The 16,370-nt window shown below is 43.4% G+C and overlaps 1 protein-coding gene across 19 annotated transcripts in view; it reads left to right on the top strand.

The window, feature by feature from the left end:
* Positions 1-16,370, top strand: part of MAGI1 (membrane associated guanylate kinase, WW and PDZ domain containing 1) — a 615,965-nt gene that overhangs the window by 278,573 nt on the left and 321,022 nt on the right. Inside the window, exon 1 of one of the 19 annotated variants that reach the window (XM_073787523.1) lies at positions 16,096-16,266. The exons of the other annotated variants lie outside the window; for them this stretch is intronic. The gene's annotated coding sequence lies outside the window, so the exon portion shown is untranslated. Of the gene's footprint in view, positions 1-16,095; positions 16,267-16,370 lie in introns of those variants that run through there. 19 annotated transcript variants of the gene reach the window in all.

The following is a 16,370-nucleotide window of genomic DNA, read 5'->3' as shown; positions in this document are numbered from 1 at the left end:
TTCAGGTAGTCTCTTGCTACATAACCGTTCCAAAACAAACTGTTTTAACTAACAACTTTATTATTATGTCTCCTGGTTTGAGGGGTTGTTTGTGCTCTGGTCTCCTGTGTGGTTGCAGTTCAGATGGGAACTGCAGCTGGATGCATCGTGGGGGTTCCTCACTCATGTGATGCTGGCTCGTAGTTGGGACCTCACCTTGGACTGTCAGCCAGCACACAGGCTCGTGGCTTCTATACCTGTCCTGGTTTTCTCACACAGTGGTGACTGGGGTCCAAGAGTGGGTGTCCAGGAGAGAGGAACTGGAAGTCTCTTAAGCTCTCAGCCCAAAAACGGGCACAGCATTGCTTCTACCGTATTCTGAATGGTCATGTTGTCCCAAAGCCCATATTGAAGGGGAAAGGACATAGACCCTACCTGTCAATGGAAGGAGGATGAAAACACTTTTAGGTTGTCTTTTCAAACTACCACAAGTGCCAACTCTATCCTCTAGCTGTCTTCCTGGAGTTTATAGACAAATCTAGAAACTACTGTGTGCTCTTGAAATGTAAGGGGGAAAACGATGCTCAAAAGTCAAGGGTCTTCTAAACTTACCCAGTTTAAGCCTATATCTTTTCAGTTATGCCTAAATTGTCTCCCTCCCATAGTATTTTGCTTTTCTAAATCAAGACTCAAAAGGCTTGTGAAATCTTGGGGAATAACTTCTTAAACTTTCTTTAATGGAGAGGTGATCTCCAAAAGAGAGCTTTCAAAAGTCAAAAACTTATTATTATTTTGTTTAACATCTTTATTGGAGTATAATTGCTTTACAATGGTGTGTTAGTTTCTGCTGTATAACAAAGTCAATCAGCTGAAGATGTACATATGTCCCCATATCTTCTCCCTCTTGCATCTCCCTCCCACCCTCCCTATCCCACCTTAGACTTGTATGTGCCACAGTTCATTCTTTTCTCATCACGTAGGCTTTTTGGAGGAGCTTTGGCCGTAAGGTTCCTGATTTTGGAGACAGTTTTTCCTCATAATTTAAAGCACACCAGATACTTCTAGGCAAAAGTGTATCAGGCATGGTCTGATATACACCAGTTGTAGTTTGCGTTTCAATTAATACAGAGGCTGGTGTTACAAGTAAATTAGAGCTACTCAAATCCTTTTCAAGTTGCTTGACAAAAGCATGTCTTGAATTTTTAACCTGTTACACATGACACATAAAGTGAGCACTCTTATATGTTGATTGAGGTGATAAAATTGGACATCAGCATGCTTAAACACACCTCTAATGGATAAGGAACAGATAGGAAGGTATTAAATGCATCGGGTCTTGCTAGAAGCTCATGTTGGCAAAGAAATGCTGATGTTTTTGCTTTGTCCGTAACTTCTCATCTTCGTTTTTCCAAAACTCAACTATGATGTTTCTAAAAAAGGTTTACATATTTTCTCCTCCAATCTGGTTCATTCAGTAGCTCTTAAAAATGGAGGGAAACCTCAGAAGTGTTAATAGAGGTGGATGAATCAACTCACTTTTAAAGGCAGAGACTTGTCAAAAGTCACAGCTTCAGAGATACGTTTTCTTAAAACTTTAGAGGACTCTGTAATCCAATGTGCTAAGTGCTGGACTGGAGAAAAAGAGATACAGGGTTTTCATTTTTGGTGTGTCACTAGCCGCCTTGCCTTGAAGGTTGGTTTAAGAAATGTGTCAGGCTGCACAATTTTTCCCCCCTCATCCATTTTTATACATAGATAAAAACTGAGCGATAGTGATATGAATGCAGAGCACATTTCTGTCACATCAAAGGGAACAGAGATCTATTATATACGTAACATATATGTGTCCATCCATCTTTATTGGAAAATGACTGACTAGTTTTAAACTTAATTTCTTCCCTGCCGAAGCTGGGGTGTGGGAGTTCTGTCCCATCTTCTGGGGTCTAGTTACATTAGAACAATTTGCTAAGGGTTAAGAAACCTCGGATTTCCCCTTCTAAGGCCACAGAACCGATAGAGAATTGAGAGAGCGGGTGCGAGAGTGGGAAATTACTCTTTACTGCTTGGCTGGATTTCCCCTTCCTTCAGATACCTTGGTAGTTGGTGGGGAAAAAGAGAAAATAAGGGCAGTGCTAATGGAGATGAATGCAGGGTCTCTTTGGAAGCTGTCAGAGAACATGGAATGCTATCTTCTGTCTGTTCTTTCTCTTTCCTCTCTTTTCTTTCTTTCTTCTTTTGCCTTCTTCTCTATGCCCATCCTTCAACTTTTCTCTCCCTCTTTCCTCTTTTCTCAATGTACCTCCCTTTTTCTTCCTCTTCCCCCCACGACCAGGACAACACTTGCCCATCTTAGTGTTTAGTTAAGCCCTACTTAGAAGAAATCAGTGATTGAATCCTTCTCAAATTCATTTTTAAGAAGATGAAGCTTTTCTGGATTAATGAGAAAATGGCGTCTCTCAGCCATTCTCTTTTTCTCCTCCATCTATGATACGGCTCTTTCCCCCATCACTGAACACAGTGGTTGCTCTTCTGACTGGATTCCCTCTCTTTCCATGGGGACAGAGAGCTCTGCCCAGACTCCTCAGTCTTCGTTTCAAGTGGCCAGAGGATACTTACCCCAATGAAAGCTGGCCTTCCTCCTCTCCTGGCCCTCACTGTCTTCTCTTAATTGGCTTAAAAACAAAAGTCTCAGGCTTCCTTGGTGGCACAGTGGTGAGAGTCCGCCTGCCGATGCAGGGGACGTGGGTTCGTGCCCCGGTTCGGGAAGATCCCATGTGCCGCAGAGCGGCTGGGCCCGTAAGCCATGGCCGCTGAGCCTGCGCATCCGGAGCCTGTGCTCCGCAACGGGGGAGAGGCCACAACAGTGAGAGGCCCGCGTACCGCAAAAAAACAAAACAAAACAAAAGAAAAAAAAGTCTCCATATATAAATGGGATTACTTTTTTTTTAAATGTGGGACTTCCCTGGTTGTCTAGTGGTTAAGGCTCCGAGCTTCCACTGTAGGGAGTGTGGGTGTGATCCCTGGTCAGGGAACTAAGGTCCCACATGCTGTGGGGCGTGACCAAGGAAAAAGAGCAATCTTGAAACTGAAGTTGGAGAAGGTTTCATTGTGGGAGAGGCATCACTTTTGTTAGGCTAGTTCCGAAGATTATTTTTTAACTTATAGCAATGGGTTGCATTTGTTGGGTTGATTACTTTGGTAAATAGGTCATATGCAGAACTATGTCCAATTCCATACTTTTTGATGATGAAATGCTTTTTAAATATATATGTATACATTGATGCTCTATCAAATGAGGCTTAACTCTTTGTACCTATTCAGTTGTATATTCTTCTCGCAGTCACAGCCCCAGGTTGGATTGGCATGGTCATAACTTTGGAGTTTTACAGGCTTTCTAATTGTCAATATTTTATTGACTTGTTTTCCTCTGATTCAGCTGTCGATGTAGTTTAAAGGCTTTACTGAGGAAGAAACTTGTGAGGGAAGTTTTGAAACCCACGACTGGCAAAACATCTTTTATCTTTGCGGCTTCATAACTCTCTCTCCTCTAGGGATGCTTTTGCCATCTTGATTGTGTATTTTGATTATTTACAGAGTGCTTCCATGTGGCATAGCATCAACCTTGAAGCATATGAGTCATGAAATATTTAATTTGGAAGTGTGAAATGTCAGGTTTAGTTTGAAAGTTGTAACTTAGGAGCCCTGATAATCAGCACCAAAGAAAAGTTTCCTACATCTAAGGTTTGGTCAGACTTTGGGGATAGAAGTTCCTACACTATCTACAGTAACTATGGCATGCATATACATTCATGTTTAATCAATGAGCTGTCATCTCCCTAAATTCTTTGCCAAGTCTATAGTTTATCCTGCTGCCGTGCTGAGACAGTGGTTCACTGGAAATGATGAATGAAACCCACAGGTGGTTTTGCTATGGAAATCACGCCTCCCAAAGATGGAATTACGGGACTGGGTTTAAAGCAAATTGAGCATCCTTAGTACATGCCTTCAGTACACTCCTGTTGAAATAAAAATAAGATGCAGAAGCTTATTACTGTGGCCAACAAAGCCCTGTGGTGTCTGGCCCCTCCCTGCTTTTTCACTCCCATCCCATGCTACCCACCGCCCCTTTCCATTCGACTGGAGTCAACAGAAAGGCCATGGTGCTGTCAAACTTACTTTGTCTTAGAATCTTTGCATTTCTGTATCTTCCTCCCTGGCTGTCTCCCTTCTTCTCCCACGCCTGGGTCCTCCTCATCTTTTACTCCAGTCAGGGCTATCCCAGGTTCCCTCCCAACATCCCAAGCTTCCCTCTGCCCTTTTCACTTGGCGGATTCTATTGTAGTGTGTCTGTTTCCCAGCTCATTGAGACAGGGCACCTTGGCTCATTTTTGACAGTTTTCCCATGTGTAGCACTGTGTTTGGCACCTACGAGGTGCTTAATCCACACTTGTTGAATCAGTGAACGGAGCTATAAACAGATAGGATAGAGGGGGTTCCCTGGAGAAGGAGGACCAGACATAGCTTTCTTGGCATAAGAGGAGCCATTTTTTGCCTAAACCATTTTGTGATCTGAGCGTGACCATGGTGCTTGCCCTTAAACAAATCTCAGTAATTAGAAAGCTTAAGGGAAGTGAGGGAATGCAGGAACAAGGGAAGAGGACTCAAGAAACAGAGGTCCAGGATGGTAACTTTATGCTGAGACCCCAGACTGGTTGGAACGTAAGGCATGATGATGGTGACCTTTTTTGACCCTCGTGACTTCAATCAATTAAAGCTTGGACTCTGTCAACCTTTTCCCCAATTCTATGCTGAATTCTCTCCTGCCCAAGCCCCTTCATGAATGTGTCTGTACCCTTAGCTTAAAGCTTTCCCAGTTTTGATGTTTGGGGAGACGCTGCTTTGGGAAAGATCCCCGGTGTTCTCCTTACTTGCTGCAAGTAATAAATCCTTCCTTCTCCCGATCTTTGGCTTGGTTACGTGTTTTGGCTTGTTACCCACCAAGAGATGAACCCAGTTTTCAGTAAATTCCAAGAGCACCTCATAGCTGGCCTTAGTCTATGCTAACCGCTTTGTAAAACTTCATAGGGCAGAAAAAATATTCAGTTAAGCTAACACAGTCAAAAATTTTTTTTAATTACTTAGAATTTAAATTACTTAGAATTAAATTTAAATTACTTATTATAACACTTCATTATCCAAATGTAAGCTTAGAAATTATTTTCTCTTACTTCAAATGGACCTTGATTAGCTTGACTTAACACCATGGAGATGAGAGTTTTTATAAAACCTCCTGAAATTCTCTGCATCAGTGTCCTACCTAGTATTTGTATGAACGTAATATGAGATGAATTGTGACTGATCCTTCACATCAGCAAAGTTCTCCAAAATTTCAGCCAGGCAGAGCCATTTTTAATTGATTGGGGATTTGGAGTTTGCCACTTAGGAGTTTGTGTAGCAGTAGAAAGCCGTATTTTGAGACTAGAAGGAAAGTAGGGATTAGTGGGAAGAGTAGGTAAATATGAGACATACCTCACAGGGCACATCTGCTGCAGAATGGAATGAGATGGAGTCTAGTGCGTGACTACAATGGAGGAGAAATATTTAGCTCATTAGACAGGTGCATTTCTACACACTGATGCTACCTGTGCCAAAAAAAGAAAAAAAAAGAAAATCTGAAGAAATGAGTCTTCACAAGGTAAGGCGTTCAATTCTCAGAAATTGATGAAAATAAGTGTTAAAAAAAGAAACTGACCTACCATAGCATCCCTAAATTTAAAACCCACTTAAGCCCCATTGACTCTTGTCAAACGTGCAAGCTCTTGGTGCCAGGTCAGATGAAAAACAACAACAACACATCCAATTCAAAACAATATGGACAAAGATAACTGGAAACAGAGATCAAGGGCAGGGGGAACCTGGCAAGTGGCAATATCCCGGAAATCCTGAGGAAGTGTGTGGAAATGAGGGGGTGTACCACAACCAGTCTGACTTGAGCCTCCCACAGGGAAGGATGGATGGGCATCCCTGGGCAAAGTGGTTGAGTTGATACCTGGGGCTGGTAACGTTTGGTAACAACTGTGTCTAAGAAAATTGGAAAGAGTTGAAGCTTGGAAACAAGCTGCAAATGCACTGTATTTTCTAAGAATGACAGAGCTCTATTCAAGGAGGGGGCTAACTGTTCACATTGGTGAACGAAAATATAAAAAGAATGAGGCAGAACACATGGCCGGCTGGACGTGTACGGTGTTGCTCAAGAAATGGTATTTTCCTATGAGGATTGTTAGGAGAGGACAGTGGACTGGTGACCTCCTTCCTTCTTCCACTCCTCACACCCTGCCTTGGGAGATCCTTCATTGATCGAGTCACTTCAAAAGCTAAGAAGGAAATAAAGGGCCATTAGGTTGTACCAGCTTCCCCCCAAATCCACTGAATTCTAGGCAAGTGAATTTCTTTTTTTTAATTAATTTATTTTTATTTTTGGCTGTGTTGGATCTTTGTTGCGGTGCAGGAGCTTTCTCTAGTTGTGGTGAGCAGGGGGCTCCTCTTCGACGCGGTGCACAGGCTTCTCATTGCGGTAGCTTCTCTTGTTGCGGAGCACGGGCTCTAGGCGCGCGGGCTTCAGTAGTTGTGGCTCATGGGCTCTAGAGCGCAGGCTCAGTAGTTGTGGCACACGGGCTCAGTAGTTGTGGCTCGTGGGCTCTAGAACACAGGCTCAGTAGTTGCGGTGCATGGGCTTAGTTGCTCCGCGGCATGTGGGATCTTCCCAGGCGTTGGCTCGAACCCGTGTCCCCTGCAATGGCAGGTGGATTCTTAAGCACTGCACCACCCGGGAAGCCCAAAGGTGAATTTCTTGATAACTTTAAGGCTATCAATGTCTAAGAAATCCCCAGCTAATACTGAAGTTAACAATTCTCAGGTTAAAGGGAGAATGGGGTAACATTTTATTGACAGTGTTCACTGCCATTTGTGATGTAGAATTCATTTCGTTGTGGTTCATTTACCCAAGCAAATCTGTCCAGCCACACCCTCCCTCCCTCCTACCTACAGGCATCCCCATCCATGAGGGGGAACGGCTGTGTAGTCTTTGGTGTCATCTAAACCTGAAAAGAACCTGCCATTCGCTATCCGCATAACCTTAGGAAAGTTTTGCACATTCTGAGTTTGAGATGCCTGCAAGATATCCAAGTAGTGTCCAAGGGGCAGTTGGCGATATGGGAGAAGATCAGGAGAAAGGTCCAGCCTGGAAGACTCATTAGCATAGAGATAGTAATTGAAGCCTTGGGCTCAGATAGAATCACCTAAGGGCAGTACATCTAATGGAATGAGAAAGCGCACCTGGGAGTGTATTTAAATTTTCTTGGACAAGTTTTTATTGGGTCTCTATACTAATCAGTGAGAAAAGTTGTCCAGGGCAGTCTTGCTAGCATTTGAATGGATAATTGACTCGCCAGTCTTGGGTCCTCACTTACATCCCAATCCTCTGTTCAGTGTATGCACGCCTGGTGTTCATTACTCTAGTTTAGCTGAGTCAGCATTGGAGCAGCTGTTAGATGTGCTTATCTTCTGGTTCAGTGGCCATACAGCACATACAGCAGCAAAGACTGAAAATCCAGCCACCCTCTGCCCAAACAGTAGGGAAAAGCACATCATGCCTTGAAGCCCAAATGAGGCAGATTGGCAAGTGCAGCGGGGATCTTCTGAACTTGGAGGGTGGCCTGCCTCCATAGGTTCCTCCTCTCAGTGTCTCTGCTCCAGATTTTGCTTGAAAGTATTCTGTGAAGGCAGGTACCTTCCATCTTCCTTAGCAGGGGAGCAGCCCTGCATCTCAGAGATCTAAGGAAGAAAGTTTCTCACCACCGTATTTAGAACTCAAGCTTTTAGGAGTGGACATTTTAAAAGGGAGCTGCTTATTTATTCATTTCCTTGACAAACATGCATGAAAGGCCAAGGCTTTAGAGATACTCTGTTGCCAATACAAACAAGGTCTCTGCTTTCAAGGAGTTGAGATTCTGGAAGAGATATGCTATAGATAAAATAATTACAGGTGGTTTAAGTACTGTGACAGAAAATAATTGGATAATCTTCTTTAGCTAGGGATGGCCTCTCCAAAGAGGGGACATTTAAGCTGAGTCCTGAAGATACAAAGGGGATAGATTTAGGAGAATCAAGACCAGTTAAACAATTGCACGGGCCAAGCTAGAGAGGCTGGTAATGCTAGGAGGCGGGAGGTGTATGCCAAGTGTGAGAGGTCTCCCGGGAAGCCTACAAATTACCCTATGACAAATGACAGTAGTCACCCCGGGGGTTATGGTGGCATTGAGCATTCCTTGGTTTCCATTATAATCCTCTTTTCAAAGGCATTGGGTTCAACTATGAAAACTTTTTCTGCCCAACGAGTCAATCCAAGAGGTGGTTTGTTGCATGCGTGCATTGATTTTTAAAGAAGCAGGGTGGCAAAAGTCTGTCTGTAACTGGGCCGAGGCCTTTGAAATTGACACTTAAAAAATATGTATATACAAATTCTTCTTGACGTTTGGATTTTACGCTGCCATTGTAGGAGACCCATGAACATATGTATGGAATACCGATAAGAAACTTCCCTCAGATCTGTCATCTCCACTACAGCAAATGTTCCATCCAGAGCACAGATCCAAGAGGGCAAAGTTCCATTGTTTCTACTTGAATTTCCCAAGGGCCACATCCTAGGGAGAGTGGGGCGGGGTTGGGGGGAATGACAGGCATGGGAATATATGTAGGCTTTATTTTTGCATGTGATTTGCATAGCGCTTGATAAGCTGAAATCTGGCCTCAGAAAATGTTCAAATTAAAAATTTATCATGGCTACCACTGCAGCCATTTCTTAATATTTCCTTCTCTGTTTTATTCTTTTGCTCCAGTTGACTGTCTGTGATGCATATATCTTTTTGTTAGAAATGTATAGCTGTGATTTAGAGCATCAGAGAAGGAAAAGGGGAAAATCTGGGTCTGCCAGAGACCATTTCTTGGCAAATGAAGTTTGTATTCAAGCCTAGTCATATCTTTCTCAGTCTTATAGTAAGAATGCCTTTATTTGGGGGTCTGTCTTGGAAGCTCAAGGAAGCCGTATGTGTGATAGAAAAAAAAAGTGAGTCTTGTGTGGAAACCTACTTGGATTCAAGTTCAGGCTTTGGTCTTTGTATTGTGCAATTTTAGGTAAGTTACTTTGCCTGTTGACACCTTAGTTCCTTCCTTTGTAACTGAGGATAAATGCAAACTTCCCAGGGCTATTATGAAACTGAAACAATATGTATTATGAATGTAGCACTTAGCACAAGGCCCGCAATTCATATTGCTAACTTGTTTATATAAACTGGCCTCCAGCCATATTGTGGGCATATTTTTTGTCTCCGAAATTTGATAATGGGCACCATGGTGGTGGCTACCATGCATTGACTAAGTGATACGGGGACCCCAACCCTCTGTGTTCTCTAGAGCTGGGGAGTGACTGGAGTGCTTTGGTTTTCTGAAGAGCTGTGCACATCTTATCAGTACTCACATTTGGGCTTAATATTTAATTAACATATACATTGACTTTGTTAGAAGCAATTAGAGAAACAGCTTCAGGTAAAGACATTTTGTGAAATTTCTGGACATGGGACTGTTAGACACTCAACGTTTTCAATCCTTCGAGGATTTCTTACAGGATGTTTTACAGTCATTTTTTATTTTTCTGATTTCTGCTAATTATCAGAACTGTTACCTGAAACAGTCACAGCATTGCGATGAAATTAGATATGCTTGTTCCGTTTTATTTGTAAGTAGATCCGGGGAAGCTGTGGAATACGAAGCTTGCTTTTAAAAAATATTTAACACATTAGATCCATTTTGTACAACTGTTAGTCAAAACGAGAGCCCCATTAAAGTGATAGGATAAAATTTGCTGTTTATTATTTAAGAGCTATCTCACCTTATAAGGAATCATGTTTTTAATTTACAAGCCAAAAGAGTAAAATTGTGCTGAGTTTAAGTAAATTTTGAAAATCTCACATCTTCCTTCAGGGCAGTAGTTCTCAACCTGGAGTGTACATCAGAATCTTTTGGAGGACTTATTAAAGGGCCCAGATTTCTGGGCTTCCACCTTCAGAGTTTTTGTTTCAAGAGATCTAGGGTAGGGCCCAAGACGTTGAGTTTCTAGCTTGGGGGAGGGCATCTGATGCTGAGTCCAGGGACCATATTTTGAGAACCACTGCTTTAGGGAAAATCTATAAGGGGTTATGCAGGAGAACTCTTCCCCATCTTGTTTCTTTATTACATGTGTTTCAGGGTGGGGTACATTGCTTTTTGCTAAGAATCCAAATGTGTATTTCTATTTGGCTTTTCACTATAATTGTTTCAAACTGGGAAATTGGGTTTATGGTATTTGGTATGAGGGTAGCAAGATCTGAAGCTCATATATGTTGGAGGAAGGGGGACCCCTTCCAGGGCCCGAGCTCTTGTCTAACACTTGGAAATGAATTGTCCGAGGAGACACACATACTGACAAAGCAAAAGACTTTATTGGAAAGGGGCGCCTGGACCCTGGAGAACTGCTCTGCCAGGTGGCTTGCAGTCACAGGAATGGGGTTATTTTCTGGGGTGTCTCTGGCCAGTCACCTTGCTTGGCCCATATTTGGTCTGATTCAGGTCCTTGCTGGTGACGCGCACATCTCTCAGCCAAGATGGATTGCAGTGCGAAGGATTCGGGGAGGTCGGTAGGATATACTATGGGCTGGCGTCTCCTCTCTCCTGTGGGCCCCTCCCAATTCTCCCAGTTAGCTGTTGGCGGCAGCACCATGTTCCTTGTTGGGACCTCCTGTTGTGAGACAGCTCATGCAAGCAGTTACTATTGTGCCTGGCCAAAGCGGGCAGCTTCAGTCAGTGGTTCCCTAATATATAGATATGTTTCCATGGGTGGATGAACTGTTCTTTAGATGAAAATAGGCTTTAATCATTTTTTTAAAAAATATTTATTTATTTTGCCTGAGGCAGGTGTTAGTTGCGGCACACGGGATCTTCGTGGCAGCATGCCGGATCTTTTAGTTGCGGCATGCCGACTTCTTAGTTGTGGCATGCATGCAGGATCTAGTTCCCCGACCAGGGATCAAACCCGGGCCCCCTGCACTGGGAGCACAGTCTTACCCACTGGACCACCAGGGACGTCCCCCTTTTTAGTTCTCAGTGGGAATTTATTTATTCGTTCTTTCAACACGTATTTATTGGGAACTCCTTATGTACCACATATTGTTCTAAGTGTTCTGGATACTCCCGGAATAAAGAGGATAAAATTCCTTTTCTAATGGGGTTTAGGTATTAGGTGGGGGCATGGGAAGGGATGGATGGGAGGAAACAGACAATACATAAATCATGTCAAGTAGGAAATGTCCTGCAGAAGAATAAAGCTGGATGGGATTACAGAAAGCGATGGTGAGGGAGAGCGGATTTTACGTGGAGTGAGCCAGGTGGGCCCCTCAGGTAAAGTGAGGGCTGAACCTGCAGGAAGGAAGTAGGAGATCTGTGCCTGGGGGTGTTTGGGGGGAAGAGGGTGTTTCTGATGGAGGAAGATGCTTCCAGGACGGGGAGTCAGGAGTGTCCTTGTTGTATTTGCGGAACAGCAGTTGGAACCCATTGGGTGAGAGGGAGGTGATGTTGAATGGCCATTGGATTTTATTCTGAGTGAGAAGGGGTGTCCCTGCAGGGTTTTGAGAAGTGCAGTAACAGAACCCGCCTCACCTTGGGAAGGAGGAGCAGTCTGGCTGCTTGTGGAGAGTGGAAACAAGGAAAGCATCCTAGGTGATGTAGGATGAGTAAAGGGTGAGTAGAACACCGGCGTACTTGTTGCACCACTCATGACAGACATCACAAGTCAATCACAGAGCTCTTTCCCAGTGTTGTGGCTGTGGACTGGCATGACTTCCCAACACAGCAAGCAGCCAGAACTGAGCTCTTGGCATCTGCACATGGAATGAAATCTCCTTCTGTCCCAACAGTTCATATATCCAATGGCTTCTCCTTAGAAGAGGTCTGGGCATCTGCGCCCAGCGGTATTCGTGCATCAGCACTGTATACTGAACTTTGTGAGGCAGACGATAAAAAGAAGTCCATAAGCAAATGGACTTGATAATTTCAGATCATAAGAGCTTTGAAGAAAATGACATGACTGAGACCTGAAAAATGAGGCAATTTACATAATAGGGGAAGTAGAGGAGCAGCAGGTACAGGGTCCCATGGCAAGACGGACTGAGAGGGAGTGTGTCCAGGGCACAGATCTTGTTTTCTCTTGGTTCACACGTATCCCTCTGGTCCATGCAGACTGTGAGCTCTGCAGTGCTCTCCCTGTGACATGATTGGCAAGTCGCTGCATCCTTTGATGGGGGTGATGCCTGAGTCATTTTTGGGCTTTCCCTTTAGTACTCTCCCACCCAAAATCTCTCTCTCCTCCTGCACTCATTTCCATTTTGTCTTCCTTTCTCTAGTTCATTTATTTCTTATCCTCCTTTTTTCACTTTGCCATTACCTTTGTTGAGGAGGATTGTGTGGGGGAATATATCAGGGTGGATTTCATATGGCATTCAGGTACTAATAAGCTTATTACTTTGGGGACTTTCTTCCTTCTTTCTCTCCAGAATTACTTTTTGTAATAAATGCCCATTTCATTTACTAAGTTTTCCCTTGGGCACAAGCAACCTTATATGCAAAAGAAATTTCTGATCTAGTACCCTGATATAGTGTTTGCTAAATATACACACAGAAAAAAATCATTCAACAGGAAAAATAAAACAGAAAGGAAACCAGTTGTTTCATCTGTTCAGAGAGGCATCCAGCCAGAGTAGTGAGTAGTAATTGCGGTATTGTGTCATGGAAGTCTTTGGTTGTATAACAGATTTCTGCTTTTTTGGCATCCATTTGTTTTATTGCCCACTGGATTTCCTTGCTTTGAGAAGTGCAGCTGAGGGCTTAGTCACAGGAGTGTGAGTTAGCGAGAAGTAGCGGGGCAGCTGCTCTTTGCTGTGTGAGAGTTTCCAGGTGTGGTTGGTCAAGAGCAGAGGCTTAGCCAGAATCAGCTGTCAGTGTTGTCAGCATCTGTCTTCTTTTTCTTTCTTTCTTTCTTTCTTTTTTTTTTTTTTCTAATATTCATTCATTTGGCTCAGTCTGGTCTTAGTTGCGGCATGCGGGATCTTCATTGCTGTATTCGGAATCTTTAGTTGTGACGTGCGAACGCTTAGTTGCGGCATGTATGATCTAGTTCCCTGCCCAGGGATTGAACCCAGGCCCCCTGTGTTGGGAGCGTAGAGTGTTAGCCACTGGACCACCAGGGAAGTCCCTAGCATCTGTCTTGATGAAGGGACTTTACAGTGAGTCCCTTTTGCCCTCCAACCTTGAGGATCGCTCACCATGCTTTGGTTTACTCATGTGTAAAATGGACTTGATTGGATCCACCTTATTGGGTTTCTGTGAGGAAGAATCCAGGGTGGTGGTGATGAGAACAGTTCACATTTTGAGCACTTAATACCCACCAGGCATGTCCCAAAGCACTGTACATTCACCATTTCAGTTAATCCTCACAATAGCTGATGAGGTCAATCCTACTGTCCCCATGTTCCTATTGAGGAAACGATGGCATGGAAAGTTAGGTGAGCCGCTCAAGGACACACAGCTTAGTGCCATGCCTGACACACATGAAGTGTTTCTGGAAAGGAAATAACTGCTGTTGCTGTTGTTTAGATTTAACTTTTAAAAAAACAAACCAACATAGCTTGAATATATTACAGAGTATAGGAAGTCTGATTCTCAATGTGTGTTGTTTTCTGTTTGTTTAGTTATCTGGCTCCATTTCACAGCACTCATTTTCATCTTTATTGTTTTTCTGCTGATAAAAGTCAGTTTAAAATTTTTTTACCACGTTTTTTTCCCTCCTATAAATGCTCTGAGTGTGGGCATCCTGTCAAAGCACAGTATCTGCTGGACCCCTTGAATCAGGCCTTCTTTGGGCCATCCGGGAAGACTCACCTTGACCCCCCTTTGGGGATAGGGGAGTAGACATTTCAAATAAGTCAAAAAGGTCCGCCAGGAAATTATGATTGTGGGTATTCCTTCCCTTTCTTCTAATTTTTAGCATCTTCAGAGTCTCACTTGGCTTTCTTGGAAACACGGCCAATTTGTGTGCTATTTTTTATGTTCCAGGTATGTTGGGACCCTCTTAGGAAAGTCTCTCAATGTTTTAGCGTCTCAGCCCCCAGAACTACAAAACGGGGCTGGTGGGGATGATGATATGATGATGATGTTAATGAAACTAACATCTCCTAGGGTTATATGAATTAAATACAGCTTTGTAGGTTAAGGCTACTAAAGGCTTTTATTCCTCCTCTCAAATAATATACTTCATTTTCTCTGTGTTCTACTTTTCCTTCAATATCTAGTTTCCCTTACAATGTTCCTTCCTGCCTTCCCCATTCTTCCTTTTTCCATTCTTTCCATCCTTCCATCTGTCCAACAGTCCATCTGCCCACCCATCCACCCATTCTTCCTTCTGTCTGTCCGTCCGTGCGTCCATCCCTCCCTCCCTCCCTCCCTCCCTGCCTCCCTGCCTCCCTGCCTCCCTCCCTCCCTCCCTCCACCCCTCTCTTCAGCTTCGAGTGCCGATTTTACCAAATGCCCTTTTGCACCCTGGGCCTACAGCAGTGAACAACTTGTCGCCAGTTACAGTGTGGAGGCCACATAGATGTTAGTCTGTACCATGATCATCTAGATATATGTTTTCTTATTTTATTGTGTTTATTTTCTGTCCCCCCCCGACCCTAGATTTTTCACTAATACTATAAGTGCAGCTGTATCCCCAGTGTCTAAAAAAGTACCTGGCACAGAGCGAACGCTCAACAAATGCTTTTGAATAAATGAATGGATCCTAAGTGAAACTTAACAGGCAGGCAAGTTGAGAAATAGATGAGCCTGCATTTTATAAGGACCTGATTTTTTTTTTTTTTTAACAGTTCTGGCAGTTTCAGAATTGTTGTAGCAGAAGATAACTATGAACAGTTTGCAAACGATGGCCTTTGTAGATTCGGGAGTTTCTTTTAAGTGTGTTGGAATTGATTTTCTGGGAGAAGAGAGAAATGCTGAGCTGATGTGACTCTGGGTTCCCACACCCAACTTCAGTCAGGGTGGTTCTGCCTTTCTCTGGTTTATGTATCTGGCTTCTACTTAAGGTCTGATTTGAAGAATGGTTTCCCCTACCGAAAAGTTTCACCGTAGATTAGAAAATTCTTCAAATGCAGCACTGCTCTGGCAAGTCTCCTGTTTTGGCCACTCTCTGTCCTCCTTCAGGCATTCTCCACATCAGGGCCAGAATGATCTTTCAAAGTCTAAGCCTGACCACCATGTCACTCCCTCAGAACACCACAGTGGATTCTCATTACTAATAAAAACAATATCTACTGTTTATTAAGCCTTACTAAGTCCATTCTGAGCATTTTCTGTGTATTAACTCATTGGATCCTTTGTACTGGAATGAGAGTCTTCTAAATCCCCGTTTTACAGATGAGGGAACCAAGTCTCAGAGGTGTTAACAAACTTGCCCAAGTGATGCAGCTAGCAGTTAACCTTAGAAGAGAGACAAAACAAGGATCTTAAGCGTTCCTAAATTTTTGTGCCTGGACCCTTCTGGTGCTCTAGTAAAAACGATGGAAGCTATCTCAGCATACTATTTTTAACTGCATAAAATAACAGAATATTACAAAGGAAACAATTACCTTTAAATATAGTTAGCAAAATACTTTAACTAAACTTGGAGTGTATGGATGATAGAAGTAATATATGAGCTTCTTTAAATGCATTAACTTACAAGATCCAGAGCCAGGCACAGTAATGCCATAATTTCTAAGTAGTGATGAACACGTATAAATTTCATGGTGTCTGCAAAGACCCTAACAAGATACGAAAATACTTCTAATTTCTGTTGGTGAAAAAGTGGCAGATATTGCTGTGATACCATCACGATTTATTGCCTGCATTCATAATAGAGGGAAAGGCTGAATTTTTTTTTTTTTTTTTTTTTTTGCGGTACTCGGGCCTCTTACTGTTGTGGCCTCTCCGGCTGCGGAGCACAGGCTCCGGACGCGCAGGCTCAGCGGCCATGGCTCACGGGCCCAGCCGCTCCGCGGCATGTGGGATCCTCCCGGACCGGGACACGAACCCGTGTCCCCTGCATCGGCAGGCGGACTCTCAACCACTGCGCCACCAGGGAAGCCCGGAAAGGCTGAATTTTAATTATAGGTTAGTAAAGATAAGAATGTAATTTTTACCCATCCAAGTTCTCAGACGCTTGGAATATAATCTTAATAAGTCCTTCCTTGTCTTGTACCCTACGTCTTGGCCTC

Source organism: Tursiops truncatus, chromosome 10, assembly GCF_011762595.2.
Source record: "Tursiops truncatus isolate mTurTru1 chromosome 10, mTurTru1.mat.Y, whole genome shotgun sequence".
Classification (NCBI taxonomy): domain Eukaryota; kingdom Metazoa; phylum Chordata; class Mammalia; order Artiodactyla; family Delphinidae; genus Tursiops; species Tursiops truncatus.
Note: the sequence above shows the minus strand (reverse complement) of the source record. Positions and strands in the feature narration are given on the sequence as shown.